This window comes from Somniosus microcephalus, chromosome 6 (assembly GCF_052327205.1).
Source record: "Somniosus microcephalus isolate GS21.2 chromosome 6, FLI_Smic_1.0, whole genome shotgun sequence".
NCBI lineage: Eukaryota > Metazoa > Chordata > Chondrichthyes > Squaliformes > Somniosidae > Somniosus > Somniosus microcephalus.
In genome coordinates, this window is record NC_140992.1 from 229,185,165 (window position 1) to 229,202,057 (window position 16,893).

Consider the following 16,893-nt stretch of genomic DNA (forward strand, 5'->3'; position numbering starts at 1 on the left):
CACTTCAGGGACATAGAGCAGGCAACCATCGTCAACAACTGCGATGGTGCTGAGCAAGCCAAGATGCTGCTATTCTCCTTGGAGAGTAGTCTCCTCCAATCCCTCTCTGACGAGTGTAAAAGGGGGCAGAGCGGTTATGAGGAGCTCAAAGATGCGGTTCTGGAGGCCATGGGGATGAATGAGGGAAGTCCTTTCTTCCGTGTAGAGAAGATGGTCCAGCTCGCAGGGGAAACCCCGCAGGCTTTCGTGGACCAGTTATGGCCGGTGTACCGGAGGGGCCTGTCCGGGAGTGCCGAACCGGGCGTTCCTGAACGGGGACCCCCTGGCCCATTGGCTCCGTTGCCTGGTGGTGAACAGCTTGCCACAGGTCCGGGCCAAGTCTGGTTCGACCCAAAAAATCCCCAGACCACCGAACTTATGGTGATCAGGCAGCTCACTCTGGCCTATAAAAACGGTAGGGGAACCGATGCACACCCACCCAAGGGGAAGGTGCATGAGGTAAAACCCAGACCGAGTAGGAAAGAGTGGCACCAGGAAGGGAGTAACCCCCCCAACACAAAGATGAACTGTTACGGGTGTGGGAAGGATGGTCACTGGCGGAAGGAGTGCAAAAACCCTTGGAAAGATAACAAGGGAAAGAATTCCACAGCCCCAGACCAAAAGGCGGGGGCAGGAATCCCTCCCGCCGAGGTCAAGTCACTTTTGGACACCATGAGGTCCTTATTGACTGGCCAGGGGAGAGTAGCAGCTGCTACCGGTGCTCTCACCCCATCAGCCCCATCCAACCCACAGCCATGACTAGAGCCAGCGCAGCCTGTTTACCTGTGTTCTCTCCGGTATGATGAATGGAAAAGACCCCTTTTGGAGATGGAGGTAGAAAAGTTGACGGAGACCTATCTGTTAGACACGGGGGCATCATGCACCGTGGCCTACTCAGCTAACCCTTAAAAGTGGTGGCAATGAGGTGAGGCCCGACCAGAGCGGCGAACCTGGGTGTGGAGTGAGGACCGTGGCGGAGCTTAAAAGCGGCGGCAACGAGGCGAGGCCCGACCAGAGCGGCAGACCTGGGTGTGGAGTGAGGACCGCGGCGGAGCTTAAAAGCGGCGGCAATGAGGCGAGGCTTACCAATTCAGCAGTGGGAGAGAGAGGTAAAAAGTAATCAAAGTGTGACGTCACCAGGAAGCAAGTAAGTGATTGGTTGGTGAGTGTTTCTCTCTTTTTTAAACTTTAACTCTGTGGTTTATAGTTACTAAGGTCTCTCTGGTGTTGCAGGGGCTGTTGGTAAACCATTTAACTGTAGTGTAATTAGTGGGATTGATTGATTTAATTTAAATTCAATTAATTAAAGGGTACGTCATGGCAGGGCAGCCCGGCCACGTGGTATGCTCCTGCTACGATATGTGGTAACTCAGGGACACATCGTGTGTTCCTGACAACTACATGTGCAGGAAGTGCATCCAGCTGCAGCCACTGACAGACCGCATTGCGGCACTGGAGTTGCGATTGGATGCGTACTGGAGCGTTCACAAAGCTCGGGACATCGTGAATAGCAAGTTTACGGAGTTGGACACACCACAGGTAGAGGTTGGACAGGAAGAAAGGGAATGGGTGACCAACAGGCAGAGTACCAGGTGCAGGCAGGTAGTGCAGGGGTCCCCTGTGGACATCCCCCTCTCAAACAGATACACCACTTTGAGTGCTGGTTGGGGGGGATGGCTTATCAGAGGAAAGCAACAGCAGCCAACTTCCTGGCACCAGGGGTGGCTCTGCTGCACAGGACGGGAGGAAAAAGAGCGGGAGAGCTATAGTGATAGGGGATTCTATTGTAAGGGGAATAGATAGGCGTTTCTGCGGCCGCAAACGAGACTCCAGGATGGTGTGTTGCCTCCCTGGTGCAAGGGTCAAGGATGTCTCAGAGTGGCTGCAGAACATCTTGGAAGGGGTGGGTGAACAGCCAGTTGTCGTCGTGCATATAGGCACCAACGATATAGGTAAGACGCGGGATGAGGTCCTAAAAACAGAATATAGGGAGTTAGAAGGTAGATTAAAAAATAGGACCTCAAAGGTAGCAATCTCAGGATTGCTACCAGTGTCTCGTGCTAGTCAGAGTAGAAATAGAAGGATATTTCAGATGAATACGTGGCTAGAGGAATGGTGCAACGGGGAGGGATTCAAGTTCCTGGGACATTGGAACTGGTTCTGGGGGAGGTGGGACCAGTTCAAACCGGACGGTTTGCACCTGGGCAGGGCTGGAACCAATGTCCTAGGGGGAGTGTTTGCTCGTGCTCTGGGGGAGGGTTTAAACTAAAATGGAAGGGGGTTGGGAACCTGAGCAGGGAGACAGAGGAAAGGGAAACAAGGATAAAAGCAAAAGTGGCAGTCAGAGAAATCAACAGTTTAAATCAATCGTGAGCACAGTAAATAATAATTCTAATAGGTCTAAGAGCGTTAAAAAAACAAGCCTGAAGGCTTTGGCCTAGAATTTCAGTATAGCCAGTTTTGGGGCGCTAACCTTAGCGCCCGCCCGAAGTTAGCGCCTGCCCCAAAGTAGCGCCCCGTTGCCGGAAATTCAGTGGCTTCGCCCTAAGAGGTTGTTGGAGCGCTAAAAGAGGCGTTCCACTACTATATTTAGGCGCTAAGCCGGCGGTCCAGAGGGATAGCGCCCAGGCGGGGCGCAGCGCGTGTGCGGTCATTTTTTGACTGACAGCAGACCCCGTGGCGCCGACCAGCTCTTAAAGGGGGAAGGGATGAATTGGTCTGCTGCCACGCCCTGCACACTGCAGCCTTGCAAAGAGGCCTCAACACTGCTGCTCAGCCCCAGGGAGTCATGGCAACGCCAGAGAAGGCCCGTGAGCGTGCCCTGCGCTTCTCAGAGGCTGATCTGGACATAATGGTCACAGCTCTGGAGCAGAGGCGCAGGATCTTGTTCCCAGAGAGTGGGAGGAATCCGAACCACCACGACTACACCAGAGCCTGGAAGCAGATCGCCCAGAGGGTGACGTTCACCGGCGATGCCCCCAGGACCCACAAACAATGTCGTAAAAAATACAATGACCTGACCAGGATTGTCAGGGTGAGTACCCTTTCCAGTCTCCTCCTCATTCTTGCATGTACACCTGACATGATGGGCAAAGGGAGCTGAAAGTCCTAATGGCCAGCCCTCAGCCAGCAGCATTGGGACAGGCATGAGCATCAATTGGCCATTCTGCACTCTACATTCTGGCCCAGCTATTCCACCATGGGAGGCAGTGCACACGACATCAGGGCTACACTCTGGCCAAGCTATTCCACCATGGGAGGCAGTGCACACGACATCAGGGCTACACTCTGGCCAAGCTATTCCACCATGGGAGGCAGTGCACACTACATCAGGGCTACACTCTGGCCCAGCTATTCCACCATGGGAGGCAGTGCACACGACATCAGGGCTACACTCTGGCCAAGCTATTCCACCATGGGAGGCAGTGCACACTACATCAGGGCTATACTGCGCACTTACAACCCATCCTTTCTCTTGCAGGCTAAAGTTGCGTATAATCGCCAAGCCCGTGCCAGGGCCAGGGGAGGCCGCGCAAAGCTGCAGAAGCTCACTCGGCTGGAGGAGCGCATGTGTGTGCTCATGGGAGCCCGTCTGATCGTGCGCACAGCGTGCGGAGTAGCCGACCCTCCACTGCCCGGCAATGGTAAGGACCTCGCCTTTTGGCCCTCTCACGTCGCACTTGCGCATCCGAGCTACCTCCTTTGCCACTGTCCCACCAATGCGCTGAATGCCACCAGTCCTAACTCCGTCGCTGACGCCGTCTCCTCACTCTGAAGCTACTCTTGTGCATTCCTGCTTTCAGCTGGTGACGACCAGGACCCTGAAGCTGCCAGTGACAGCCCCTCCGAGCAGGAGGAGGAGGAGGAGCAAGCCGGACCATCGGGGGAACACTCAGGTCCCGCCGGAGAGGATGAAAGGCTTGACACGTCCTCACTGGACGAGTGCCTGGAGGAACTGTCGCAGGGGAATGCAGCTTCTGGGACCAGTGGCGTCCAGCCACCCAGGAGCCGTGCGCGTGGCCCGCGGCCTTCCCCCCAAAGGGGGGAAGGATCAGAGGGGAGTGCTGCTGATCGGCACACTCGCCGCCACCAACGTGGCAAGGTTCCCCTAGTTCGGCCCCCTCCTCCCCAGCGGGAGAGTCGCGACTCCAGTCCGGACACCTTCACCTCGGAGGAGCTGCGGAAGCTGGATAAGATGGCCGAGGATTCGGACCGGCGCCACACGGAGCTCATGAGCGTGGTGGGGCGCATGCCTGAGGCCATCGAGTCGCTGGCGACCAGTGTGCGTGAGTTCGGGGCAGCAACTGCCGCGAGTGGCCGCATGCTGACTGATGACGTCAAGACCCTGGCGGGTGTGATGCGGGCGCACACCAGGACAACAGGGGCACTCACTGCTGCCACACGCGCTGTCTCAGGCAGGCATCGCCAGGGCAGCCGCCGCGCTGGAGCATGCCAGCGAGCCGCCCCTCGGCTGATTGTTGCGGATCCTGCAGTGCGGGGCCGGCCGAGTGCCAGCGCGCCACAGCACCAGCCAGCCCATCCCAGACGCCAGCTGGCCCACATTGCGCCATCCGTCGCCGCCATTCCCCCACTGGGGCATCAAGGGCAAGCGGCTGGAGCTGATGTTGGCCAGGCTCAGGTGTGCTACTCAGCAGACGGCCCCTCGAGGCCCAAAGGCCGTGTAGGCCGCCCCCCAGCGGCATCTGGCGGAAGGACATCTGAGCCTCAGGCGCCTTCCCCCAGCCTCGCAGCAGCCACTGGGCAGAGCTTGCGAAGGAGCAGCAGGCCGGGCAGGGGAGGCAAAAGGCTGGGCAAGATCTCGCCCTCGCGGGCCACTCAGTAGAGGGTGTGGCCAGCTTTCATTTTATATGGCGGTGGCCATCTTTCTTTTGCCCATGGTTGTTTGGTTCGTGGGCTTTTTCTTTGCGTTAGGCCGAGGTTGAGGCCCGGGTTGTACAAATGTGGAGTGACTCCTCCCCAGTTTGTGGGAGTGAGTCGTTTGTTGGGCTTTTTGTTGGGCCCGTTGATTGTTTTTGGGGATTCATGTGGGAAGGGGTTTTCATTTTTGTGTAATAAAAATTTATCTTTATTCGTGCAGTCTCCATGGTTGTTCTTCTTAGTGTTTGTTGGCTTCGCCGGCTGAGGGCTTGCGGAGCGGCTGCATTCATCTTCCCTCATGGCCCCAAGGCATTCCCTGACAGGGGGCTTAGAACTACCGTGTAATAAGGTGGCGTCGCGCGGCCCTTGGCCCTGGTCGCTCCCTCCTGGGAACGTACTCCTGCACCTCCTCCTCCTCCTCATGCTCCTCCTGCTCCTCCTCCTGAGGTGCTGCTCCAACATCAGGTGGCAGTGCCTGAGTCCTGCGGATAGCCAGGTTGTGTAGCATGCAGCAAACTACCACAAATTGGGAGACCCGGTCCGGCGAATACTGGAGAGCTCCTCCGGAGCGATCAAGGCAGCGGAACCACTGCTTGAGGACCCCAATAGTTTGCTCGATGATGTTGCGGGTGGTTTGATGGCTCTCGTTGTAGGCCTCTTCAGCAGCGGTCCTGGGCGCGCGGAGCGGGGTCATGAGCCAGGTACACAAAGGATAGCCTTTGTCCCCGAGTAGCCATCCTCTTGGGGGAGGCTGTGCCTCGAACATGTCATGCACAGTACTCTGCCGCAGGATAAAGGCATCGTGGCTGCTGCCTGGGAAGCTGGCATTGACAGCCATGATGCGCTGCTTGTGGTCACACACCAGCTTCACATTCAGAGAATGGTAGCCCTTCCTGTTGCGATACTGCTCGCCATGCTCCAGAGGGGCCCGCAAAGCCACATGCGTACAGTCAATGGCGCCCTGCACCAAGGGGAAGTCCCCGAGTCTGGCAAATCCCAATGCGCGCTGATGCTGGCTCTCCAGGGCCATGGGGAAGGAGATGAATTGGCTTCTCCTTCTGAACAGTGCTTCGGTCACCTGGCGGATGCAGCAATGCGCGCCGTACTGGGAGATGTTTGCTATGTCCCCAGCAGCGGATTGGAAGGAGCCGGTGGCATAGAAGTTCAATGCCACCGTCACCTTCACTTCCACTGACAGAGACGTCCTGCACCTGAGCTTTGGCCGCAGATCTCTGCGAAGCAGGTGGCAGATCTCTGCAATCACCTCCTTTCGGAATCGGAGCCTTCTAACACATCGCGCGGCACTCATGTTTAGGTAGGAGCGCTGCTGGCGGTATAGCCTGACTGGGTAAGGCCTACGTGGCCGACGCCTGTAGCCCCCTCTGCCTCTAGCCAGGGCTGCCCCTCTCACAATGTGTCTGCGAGCCCTATGGACATGGCGCTGCAGCTCCGCGTTGGCACCCCATGCAACCCCCATCAAATCCTGGCAAACACTCAAATTTCCAAAAGGCCACTTGCAGCGCTCTGGCCTGAGTCCAAAAATACCTGAGCTGTTGCTGCTTTAAACCAGTTAGCTATCCTCCTTGTTGTGTGTCCAGAAATGCATTGCACTAGAGTGTTTGCTGAAAAATGGCTGGCCTTTATACTGGAGGGCACGTCCCCTTTAATTTGCGCCCCCCGGGGCCCGCGCTGGTTGTGTTGCGTTCCTTTTTTCAAACGCTCCGGCCGCCAGCCGCACAATGGGGCGGTCCGACTGAAGTTTGGAATCGGGGCGGCCAAAGGGCGTTGCACGAGGATGTGACGTCATTTTCTGCACGCGCATCCGGGCGGGCGCTAAACTTTGCGCCGGCGCTAACAGCCAACTTAATGTGGGGCGAGGCGCAAACTGCGCTGCGCCCGGGCGCTACACGCATAGTGCCCGGAAATCACTTCTCTTAAGGCGCTAACTGCTGGCGCAAGCAACTGAAAATCTAGCCCTTTATGTCTTAATGCGAGGAGCATTCGTAATAAGGTGGATGAATTGGCTGCGCAAATAGAGGGAAACGAATATGAATTGGTTGGGATTACAGAAACGTGGCTCAAGGATGGTCAAGGCTGGGAACTCAACATCCAGGGGTATTCGATATTCAGGAAAGATAGGCAAAAAGGAAAGGGAGGTGGGGTAGCATTACTGGTTAAAGAAGGGATTAACACAATTGTAATGAAGGATATTAGCTCTGATGATGTGGAATCTGTATGGGTAGAATTGAGAAATACTAAGGGGCAGAAAACGTTAGTGGGAGTGGTATATAGACCTCCAAACAGTAAGGCGGAGGTTGGGGATGGCATTAAAAGGGAAATTAAAGAAGCGTGCAATAAGGGCACAGCAGTCATCATGGGTGACTTTAATCTACATATAGATTGGGCTAACCAAATTAGTAACAATACTTTGGAGGAGGAATTCCTGGAGTGTTTACGGGATGGTTTCCTGGACCAATATGTCGAGGAACCAAATAGAGATCAAGTCATCTTAGACTGGGTCTTATGTAACGAGAAAGGATTAATTAGCAATCTTGTTGTACGAGGCCCCTTGGGTCGGAGCGATCATAATTTGATCGAATTCTTCATTAGGATGGAGAATGAAGTAGTTGACTCAGAGACTAGGGTCCTAAATTTAAATAAAGGAAACCATGATGGTCTGAGGAGCGAGTTGGGTAGAATTGATTGGGGAATGTCACTCAAAGGGTTGATGGTGGATAGGCAATGGCAAACATTCAAAGACCGAATGGATGAACTATAGAATTTGTTCATCCCAGTTTGACATAAAAATAAAACAAAAAAGGTGACTCAACCTTGGCTAACAAGGGAAATTAGGGATAGCATAAGATCCAAGGAGAGGACATATAAATTGGCCAGAAAAAGCAATAATCCTGAGGATTGGGAGCAGTTTAGGATTCAACAAAGGAGGACAAAGGGATTAATTAAGAAGGGGAAAATAGAATATGAGAGTAAGCTATCAGGGAACATAAAAACTGACTGTAAAAGCTTTTATAGATATGTGAAGAGAAAAAGATTGGTGAAGTCAAGCGTAGGTCCCTTGCAGTCAGAATCAGGGGAATTTATAATGGGGAACAAAGAAATCGCAGACCAACTAAATACATATTTTGGTTCCGTCTTCACAAAGGAGGACACAAATAACCTCCCAGAGATGCCGGGGAACATAGGGTCTGATGAAAGGGTGGAACTGAAAGAAATCAGCATTTGTAGGGAAATGGTGTTAGGAAAATTGATGGTACTGAAGGCCGATAAATCCCCAGGGCCTGATAATCTACATCCTAGGGTACTTAAGGAAGTGGCCCTAGGAATAGTAGATGCATTGCTGGTCATCTTCTAGAACTCGATAGACTCTGGAACAGTACCCATGGATTGGAGGGTAGCTAATGTTACCCCAATATTCAAAAAAGGTGGTAGAGAAAAAGCGGGGAATTATAGACCGGTAAGCCTGACATCGGTAATGGGGAAAATGCTACAGTCCATTATAAAAAATGTAATGGCAGAACACTTGGAAAGCAGTGACGGGATCGGACAAAGTCAACATGGATTTACAAAAGGTAAATCGTGCTTGACTAACCTACTGGAATTTTTTGAGGATGTAACTGGTAAAATAGATAAGGGAGAACCAGTGGATGTGGTATATTTGGACTTTCAGAAGGCTTTCGATAAGGTCCCGCATAAGAGATTAGCGTGCAAAATTAAGGCACATGGGATTGGGGGCAAGGTATTGACTTGGATAGAGAACTGGTTGGCGGATAGAAAGCAATGAGTTGGAATAAATGGGTCATTTTCCGAGTGGCAGGCAGTGACTAGTGGGGTACCGCAAGGATCGGTCCTAGGACCCCAGCTGTTCACAATATATATTAATGATCTGGACGAGGGAATTGGATGTAATATCTCCAAATTTTGAGGCGACACAAAGCTGGGTGGGAGGGTATGCTGTGAGGAGGATGTCGTGAGACCCCAGTATGATTTGGACAGGTTGGGTGATTGGGCAGAAACATGGCAAATGCACTATAATGTGGATAAATGTGAGGTTATCCACTTTGGTGGCAAAAACAGGAAGGCAGACTATTATTTGAATGGCAATAGATTGGGAGAAGGGGAAGTGCAAAGAGACCTGAGTGTTCTTGTGCACCAGTCGCTGAAGGTAAGCATGCAGGTGCAGCAGGTGGTTAAGAAGGCAAATGTTATGTTGGCCTTCATAGCAAGAGGGTTCGAGTACAGGAACAAGGATGTCTTGCTGCAGTTGTACAGGGCCTTGGTGAGACCACATCTTGAGTATTGTGTGCAGTTTTGGTCGTCTTATCTGAGGAAGGACGTTCTTGCCATGGAGGGAGTGCAGTGAACATTCACCAGGCTGATACCTGGGAAGGCAGGAATGACGTATGAGGAGAGATTGTGTCGATTGGGCTTATACTCACTGGAGTTTAGAAGATTGAGAGGGGATCTCATCAAAACCTATAAAATCCTGTCAGGCCTGGACAGACTAGAACCAGGGGTCATAGTCTAAGGATAAGGGGTAAGCCATTTAGGACTGAAATGAGGAGGAATTTCTTCACCCAGAGAGTGGTGAACCTGTGGAATTCTCTGCCACAGAGGGCGGTGGAGGCCAGTTCATTAAATATATTCAAGAAGGAGTTGGATATATTTCTTAAGGCTAAAGGGATCAAGGGATATGCGGAGAAGGCAGAGACAGGGTACTGAATTTGGATGATCAGCCATGATCTCATTGAATGGTGGAGCAGGCTCGAGGTGCCGAATGGCCTACTCCTGCTCCTATCTTCTATGTTTCTATGTTTCTAACCCCACCATCTCGCCTCTATCTAACGGGGTCACATACAGTCTGTCGGGGTTCACAGGCAAAGAACAGGCTGGCTCGTTTTCCATCCCGCTTGCCATTCGGTAAGTACCGCTCCGCTCCAAGTGGACCTGTGTCCTGATGAAATGGGAAGTGGAAGGTGGAAGAGGGGTCCTGGGAGCCGACTTTATTGTAGGCCACGGGATCCTAGTGGATTTGAGAAATCATTGCCTATGGGGGGCAAGTAAAGTAAAGAACGGTGAGATAGTAGTGATCCCGGGAAAGGAAGGGAAGGGGACCCTCTGCACCATGAAGCCCAAAGAGGATTATAGCCTCGAGCTTATGGTCAGCAATACCCCACCAGAGTTCCAGGCATTTGTGCAGGCCCACCTGGCCATATTTGCCACACACAAACACGACTGTGGGAGGGTCAACGGGTTTGAGGTCAGCGTAGACGGGAACCCCATGGCCCGACCACAGAAACAGTATAACTTCCCCAGGAAAGTAGAGCCAGACTTGGAAGCAGCCTTGTCCTCGTTAGTACAGCAGGGAGTTCTGAGTCTCTGCACTCCTAGCAAAGAATCTATAAACTCACTGGAAGTTAACAAACTGAGTTTAATGTATTAAAACTTTACAAAACAAGAAAATGCAGGAGAAGCTCTAAACAGGTCTTTTCTCTATCACTCCACACGAGGACTGGCTGGCCACGCCCTCTACCTCTGACGTCATGACATCATCACGTTTCCTGCCGTTGGGGACGCCACATGACCCACGTGATGACATCATCGCGTCAGATCGCGATTTTGTCAATCTAGCTCTCTTTAACCAGAGCCAACATTGAAAGGTAATAAACATGATTAAAGGCAATTATACAAGTCACTGTGAGAGTCTCTTAGTGGCTTTGCCACATACGCCCCCCCAGAATTGTCTTTAACGGAAAGAGTCAATCGCTGAGGAGGTCGGACAAGTCTGTTGGACCGACTCCTAAATTCCCGGAAGCGCCGATCGCCATCGTGGCCGCGGGGGAAGTACCAGGACCGGCGTGCTTGACTCGTGGTGGTCTATTCGACGGTCTGGTAACGAAACTGCACGGTGGGCGGCAGCAGCGGGCCTTCGGGCCGAAACGAGCATGGTAGTAGCAGTAACCGGTCATCGGAGGCGGCGTGGTCGGAGCCGGGGCCGGGCTTCTCATGGTGGGGCGTTGCGCGAGGGTGCAGTACTGTTGCCGGACCGCGTAAATCTTATCCGCCTCTTCGGTGAGCGCGATGCAGTCTGCGGTTTCTGCTCGGGCGAGGGCTGCTTGGACTTGCTCGGGGAGTTGAGTAAGGAACAGCTTGCGAAACAGAAAGCACTGGGGCTCGGACCCCCGGAGAGTCAGCATATGCCTCATAAGCTCCGAGGGTTTGGAGTCACCTAACCCTGGTAGCGTGAGTAAACGGCGAGCGTGCTCTGCTTTGGTAAGACCAAATAGCTGCAGCAATCGTGTCTTGATGGCGACATACTTGTCAGCATTCGGAGGACTCTCCAGAAGGCTTATGATTCTCGACGCCGTCAAGCTCTCGAGGGCAGAGACCACGTGGAGATATCTGGTCTGGTCCTGTACGATGTTGCGGAGCTCAAATTGCGCCTCGGCTTGCACAAACCAAGAGGCCGCCTGTTGTTCCCAGAATTGGGGGGAGCTTCAAGGCCACTGCATTGGCCTCCATTACTGGCCCGTTCTCTGTGTTCACCGCGAAAAACGATCGTGAGGATTCGGGGTCACCAATGTAGGAGTCTCTGCACTCCTAGCAAAGAATCTATAAACTCAATGGAAGTTAACAAACTGAGTTTAATGTATTAAAACTTTACAAAACAAGAAAATGCAGGAGAAGCTCTAAACAGGTCTTTTCTCTATCACTCCACACGAGGACTGGCTGGCCATGCCCTCTACCTCTGACGTCATGACGTCATCACGTTTCCCGCCGTTGGGGACGTCACATGACCCACGTGATGACGTCATCGCATCAGATCGCGATTTTGTCGATCTAGCTCTGTTTAACCAGAGCCAACATTGAAAGGTAATAAACATGACTAAAGGCAATTATACAAGTCACTGTGAGAGTCTCTTAGTGGCTTTGCCACACACCCACGTAAACTCTCCATTGTGGCCGGTTAGAAAGCCGGACAATTCCTGGAGGGCCACAGTGGACTATCGGGTGCTCAATAGCAACATCCCAGCCTGTGCACCCACAGTAGCAGCAGTTGCTGACCTGATAGGGAGTATTCCAGCATCCGCGACCACTTTCACGGTGCTGGATATTTCCAACGGGTTTTGGTCCCTTTAAGGAGGGAGGATCAGTACAAGTTTGCCTTTACGTTTAAAGGGCAACAGTACACGTGGAACTGCTTGCCTCAGTGCTTCCACAACAGCCCCAGCATTTTCCATCAGTGCACGGCCAACAGTTTAAAGGATTTTAGTCAGCCCAGACAGCTGGTCGAACATGTGGATGACCTGCTCCTGTTCACTGATTCGAAAGAGGAGCATGGCCCACTATTGGCCGAACTCCTGGAGCTGCTCGGGCAAAAGGGTTTTAAGGTTAAACCAAAGAAAGCGCAGATCGGCCAGCAGGAGGTAAAATTCCTGGGTCTGACCGTCCGCGCTAGAGAAAGGGCCATAGGTAAGGCTAGGAGGGAGGCGGTACAAGAGTTACCAGTCCCCAACACTGTAACGGGTGTGAGGTTGTTTCTAGGGCTAACCGGGTACTGCAGAGCCTTTATTAAGGACTATGCAGCCACCGCAGCCCCTCTGCTCCAACTCCTACACAAGGGAGTGGAGTGGCTTTGGGATGAGGGTTGCCAGGCAGCATTCGTCAGGCTCAAAAAGGACTTGCAGACCACACCAGCTCTAGGGGCCATAGATGGGGGGAAAGAGTTTTTCCTGGAGGTAGCAGCCAGCGGGGACAGCCTGAGTGCTGTGCTGCTCCAAGAGTGGCACGGCCGGCTGAGGCCGGTGGTCTACTCCTCCTGTATACTTACGGATGTGGAGAGGAGCTACTCCAACTGTGAGAGGCACCTCTTGGCCACATATTGGGCTGTGAAGAGATCACTGATCTTCACAGGCACCTCTCCCATCACCCTCCTCACCCATCACGCACCCACCCAGATACTTCTGGATGGGAGGATCAAGGATGGAACAGTGAGCAGTGTCCGCATTGCCCGCTGGACCTTGCTCCACTCACAGATGGATCTTAGAGTGAAGGGTCTCTGAGAGCCAAAGCTCGCAGCCAACCTAGTATATCCTGGAACAGCCCACCGGTGTTCCATCGAAGGGGTTTGGGAAGTGAACATAGGTTTACGGGCCGGGGTCCATCCCACGGGCCACGAGATCTATGTAGACCGTTCCAGCACGGTATCTGCTGGCGAGCGTCTCAAGGGGTGCGGAGTTTACGACCCAGCGGCGAACATTGCCCTGGCGATTAAGCTCCCCAGCACCATGAGTGCCCAGCAGGCTGAACTGTCCGTGGTGGTGTACGTTGTTACACACCCCGAAATCTTCCCCACCCCCTACACGATTTGCTCGGACAGAATGTTCACGTGCAATTCGTGTACGGAGTACCTGGCCATCTGGTCCCGCCGTGGATACACCTCCACCGACGGGAGACCCCTCACAGTAAAACCCCTGCTGGAAAAGATCCTAGCCGCAGTGGGGGAGGAAGGGGAGGTTTTCATCCACAAGTTGAAGGCCCATTCCTCCACAGAACCCCGCAGCCAAGGCAACCAGCAGGCTGACATGCTTGCCAAGGAGGGTGCCCGGACAGGCATTTTCTGGGACCCATTTGGGTCCAGACCCATGGCGGCGGTCAGAGGTAGGGACAGGACCCAAGGGAGTACAGGGGTAGCGTTAGCCCCGGACCTTAAGACGGTCCAAGCCCAAGACCCCGTCCTTAAGGCAGCCCTCAGTGCAGTGACTTAGGGAAAAAGTGTAGAGGGTCCGTATGGCACAGCAACCCTCTCCGTAAAAGAGGGCATGCTGTTCCGGGGGGAACAGTGGGTTGTGCCGCACCAGCACCAGAGGGAATTCTTTCAACTGGACCATGAGGGTCCAGGAGCGGGACACCCCGGGCCTGAGACCACCTGGCAGCAGGTGGAACAGGCGGGATGGTGGCCGGGACTCAGGGAGGATGTCCGCGAGTTCTGTGCAGGCTGTCTTGTGTGCGCTGCAAATAACCCCGACCCCCACAAAAGGAAGGTACCTATGGGACACATTAGGAGGGTAGAGGGACCATGGCAATCGATACAGGTCGACTACATCGGGCCCCTGCCCACCGCCCAGGGAGGCTATAAGTACTGCCTAGTCCTGGTGGATGTGTTCACCAAATGGGTAGAGGCCTTCCCCTGCAGAACGGCCACAGCTCTGGGTATTGCCAGGATCCTGGTCCGGGAAGTGTTCTCGCGGTGGGGACTAGCACGGTATGTGGAGTCTGACCAAGGGTGTCACTTCACCGGACAGGTGATGCAGAATACCCTTAGGCTGCTAGGCATTGAGGGGAAATGGCACGTGGCCCAAAACCCGCAGGAATTGTGGAAAGAATGAATAGGACCCTAAAAGAAAGATTGAGGAAGGAGACGGTGGACTCGCCCCGTAAATGGGCCGAGGTCCTACCGTTGGTTTTGATGGGGATCCGAGCCAGCCAGTCGAAAAGCACGGGGTACTTCCCGTACGAGCTGATGACTGGCAGGGTTATGCGGACCCCCACCCATGTACTAGCCCCGGTACTCACGGAGGGTCAGCTCAGGGAGGTAAACCGGGACAGGTTCGCCCGAAACCTCTTTGAGCACCTTAAGCAGGTCCACGAGCAGACGGCTGGGAACATGGGAAGGCAGCATCGGAGTAACCGATTGCTGCTCGAGCCCCGAAAGCACCACGAGTGGGAGGTAGGAGACCAGGTCATGGTGAGAAACTATGCCCGAGTAGGAAGTTTGGAACCATTGTACATGGGGCTCTACAGTATTGTAGATAAAGCCAGCCCCATGGTATATGCCGTTAAGATGCCCCGGCGTACAAAATGGTTTCATATCAACCAGTGCAAGCTGTTTCAGCTTGAAAGGGGAAAACAGCCAGTTGGGGTAAGGTCTGAGGATAGAGATCCTCAGCCTGCAGCAGGAGCGAGTTCACAGACTGAACAGGCAGGCGCTGTGGCTTGCTTAAAGGGAGGGGCCATCCCGCCCATCGATTGGGACACTCCCCCGCTCTTCTAGGATCCAGACGAGGGGGAGGGACCTGAGGGCGCCTAAGGTGATGGGTAGTTTAGGTTAAGTAAGTAATCTGCTAAGAGTGTATGTATTTGGGTCGAGGTTGCGAGACCCGACTGTTGTGTATTGATTGTGAGTTTGACACCAGTCAATACGGTAATGTAATGTGCATTGCATTATGGGAATTACCTGGGAAAACGGCAGTCGGCCATTTTACGCAATAAATTGAACATCGCAGTTATAAGCCTGTCTGCCTGACTCTGATTTAATTCGACGTATCTACATGCTTGATTGAACGCATTAAAGCATAGATACAACATTGGCAATGAGGATAATGAACGGAATCATTTTAGATAGGTAGTTGCCCAAGTTTTAGTTAGCTAGGATGGAGAAGACCGGCATTCAAAATTTTGCATGCTTCGCCGAGCCAGCCACGTTGGGTCCAAGATGGACGAGGTGGTTAACGTCTTTTGAGCTTTATGCCGACAGCAAAGGACTCATTATCGACGATACCTCTACAGGTGCCACAAAGCAGAGGAGAAGAGCTCTACTTCTACACCTAGCAGGACCAGATGTCCAGGACATCTTTTCGACTCTACCAGACACAGGAGAGCCAGCAGACTACACGGTGGCGGTTAGTGCTTTGAATCATTCCTTCGTGCCCCAGGTCAATGCAGCATTTGCTAGACAGACTTTTCATAAGTTGTCCCAGAAGACAGGTGAGACTGTGCAACAATTTGCTACTCGCTTGCAGCAGGCTGCTAAAGACTGTGCTTTTGGGGGGGATGCGGATAATCAAATAAGAGACGCTATCCTGAGTAGGTGCACGTCAGCCTATGTGCGGAGGAAATTGCTAGAGGAAGGGCAAGGTCTAACGCTCGCCGGCACGTTACAATTGTCCTCACAATGTGAAAATGTCGAGGAGCAGATGTCAGCCATGTCATGTACAGAGAAGGCGGAGACAGATACTGTTCGTCGTGTTACACAGAAAAGAGGGTATTATGCGAAAAGCTCGACAGGGAAACCAAAGGGAAATGGCGATAGGAATGAAAGGAAATGTTACAGATCTGGACACACAGACCACATGGGCAGAGATCCGAAATGCCCAGCATGCGGACAGACGTGTCATAAGTGCAAGGGAAAGGATAATTTCTCCAAAGTATGCCGCACAAAGGGTACAAAGAAACACAGTGTGAATAATGTAGAGGAACAAAATGACTTTGCATTTGCTGTTACTGGAAATAACGTGACAGAGAGAGTTACCTTTTGTGTGGGGGGAGTAAACCTGAGAATGTTAATTGATTTGGGTGTAACTAGTAATGTGATAGATGAGAATACATGGGAAGGATTAAAGTCAGAACACATTAAGTGTCAGTCACATGTCCCTAAGACAGAGAGAAAGTTATTCTCTTATGCTTCTAGCCGACCACTGTCAGTTAAAGGTGTTTTCACATGTGGGATTACAATAGGTAAGAGAGCTGAGCAGGCGGAGTTCATTGTGGTTAAAGGCCATGGAGAGCCGTTGCTAGGAAGGGAGACAGCCATGAAACTGGGAGTTTTAAAAATAGGCGCAGATGTCTCAGCTGTGGTAGATGTAAGACAGCTACTGGAACAGCGGTATCCAAAGGTGTTCCAGGGAGCAGGAAGGCTGAACACAAAACAGATCAGTTTGTATATCGACCCACAATTGAAGCCTGTGGCCCAGCCACTCAGGTGTATACCATTCAACTTAAGGGGGGCAGTAGAGGCCAAAATAAAACAATTGAGGGACATGGACATTATCGAACCTGTAACTGGTCCCACCCCATGGGTAAATCCTGTGGTTATTGTACCAAAAGCGGATAAGGATGTAAGGTTATGCCTAGACATGAGACGAGCAAACCAGGCAATAGTGAGGGAACAATATCCAA